Source organism: Lipotes vexillifer, unplaced genomic scaffold (assembly GCF_000442215.2).
Source record: "Lipotes vexillifer unplaced genomic scaffold, Lipotes_vexillifer_v1.1 scaffold21, whole genome shotgun sequence".
Lineage (NCBI taxonomy): Eukaryota > Metazoa > Chordata > Mammalia > Artiodactyla > Lipotidae > Lipotes > Lipotes vexillifer.
The window spans coordinates 45513-47786 of record NW_006774065.1 but is presented as its reverse complement, the minus strand read 5'-3'; positions in this window follow the sequence as shown (position 1 = coordinate 47786).

Here is a 2274-nt window from a genome sequence, read left to right as displayed (position 1 = left end):
TTCCGCTTTCCTTGGTGGATACTGCTGAACCGTGTCCCGGGGAGCCCGTGTTTTTTATTGGCTCAGCCTGTGTGCATCTCAGGACCGAGTGTTGTCCTGAGTGAAGACAGTTGCACTGAAATGCATCAGGAGTATGTTGTGGGAATGGCCTCTCTCTATGCTGAGTAAACAGCCCCTGGTCAACTGCCCTGAGAGTTCCCATGTAGCTTGGGGATTGGCAAACTCTAAAATGCAGATGGACCGAAAGAACCTTATTGGGAACTGACCAGATGAACCTGGATAGGGTCCCAGAGACCATAAAACCACATGTGTTTCTGTTTCTGGCCTGGGGGGTGACCAGCTCTTTCCTCTGAGCTTGGCCGAAGCTCTATTCAGTCAGGCTCAGGGAACACCTCTGAGAACAGTGTCGTGGACAATGTGCCAGAACCTTAAAAGATGGTGCCGATGGGTCACAGGGATAATAAACCCTGGGAGTGCAATATTGCTAATGGCCTTTCCCACACTGGAAATGTCCAAATACATTCTGTGCTGCTTTGACCTTCCTGTCTGGGACCAAAGCTTGGGGGTCCACACCTAGCCATTCTAGGACAATCTGGGGGTACTTCTATCATCCATACTCAAAGTTGGATACCAGGGGTGAGATCCTTGCAAATAAAACCCTCTGTCCTACAATTAATTCTGCAATTCCCGTATCTGTGTTCTTGACTCTTTGCCCCAAAACTCCCTTTCCCTATGTCTCCCCATATCTGGCTCCTTCTTGATTCGACTGTTAAGAGGCACCTTCCCTGACCAGGGAAGCCCAAGCTGGTTGTCCATTCCCCTTGCCCATCCCTCTCTGTCTACATCTAAACCCTCTTCTATCTTCTTCTTAGATATTATCAGTGTTTGAGGTTTAGGATTCATCATCTCTGTTCCTCCCCAGAAGGAGAGATCCATGACGGTAGGCTTCCCATCAGTTTTGTCCACAGCTGTGTCCCCAGCACCTAGAACAATGCCTGGGGCATTTACGATCTGTCGAGTGAATGACTGAATCCCGTGCTGTAATCTGAGCTGCCGGGATCATCTAGTTCTTGAAGGCTAGACAGTTGGAGATGATACACACCAGCAGTGATCTGCATTTTGGTTTGAGGGTGGCCACAGTTTCGTGGGAAAGAGCCCCGTGAAGGCGCAGAGGTGGATGGATGAGGATTTTAGGACAGAGTGAGGCAGTCCTATGTTCCCTTTCCCAGGACCTTTTCTGTCAATTCTCCAGATGGACCAAGATCTGGCTGAGGTTGTGTCATCTCTTCACTCGAAGTCCTTAGGATTTTGCTGTATGTCTCATCAGTACCAGTCAATTCCCTGGGGCTTCTGCAGACCCCTGCTACTTGTAAGGATGAGTGTCATGCCCTTCTCTCGTGGGCAGGTGTTGGTTCCGAGAGGAGCTAGAAAGTGATGTATGTTGACCTGCCAGGAGGCTGGAACCAGGACAGGGGTATGGACCTGCAGTCAGCCCAGTACAGCCCACCGACCAATCCAGCTTGCCGCCTGCGTTAGTAGAAAATGTCTTATTGGAACACAGCCTGTTCATTTGTTCTGAATTGTCTAGGTTTGCTTTAATGCCGTGATGGCAGAGGTGAGCATTTGGGACAGAAAGTGTATCCTTGGCCAGAACTTTAATTTTAGCATCTTGTAATAAAGTAACCTAAGGAGAATACTGGTGAATGGGGACTATTATTCTGTTGTTATAGGGCTTCGGCGGATATTGTCTGCTAGTGTGGCCTTTCCCAATGAGACCTTTGCTTGGTGAGACCCTCCAGCGCTCTTTGGCCAGAGGTGAACTCTTCTGTCATGATGCTGCCTGAAGACCTAACTCATGGCACTGGTCTGAGTGGGGTGCTCGTCACTGGGTCAGGGCACGTGGTGGGATGGGACAGAACCTAAGGCAGAAGGAGGTGGTGAAACTTGGGCGAGGATGGAGAGCCTGGCAGAACAGGAAAGCAGGCCAAGATACAGGTCGGCTCGGACAACCTTTCCTTGGCTGCCAACACTTCCCCCTGGGGCTCATCTTCCGTCCTGTTCCTGTTCTTAGTGACAGGTGCCTGGTGCAGCCCTGGGAGGGGTCCCGCGGATGTGAGCGGTGCGCTTATTTTGGCTGCATTGCAGACGCTGGTTTGTTCTCTGTGGCACTCGCTCCGCCATCCCCCAGCTTTTCCCCCGCTGGAGCCGTCTGAGCTGCTTGCTTCTCCCTGGCTTCTCCGAGGAGGTTGTTGTATGTTTGCTGTGCTCACTGCA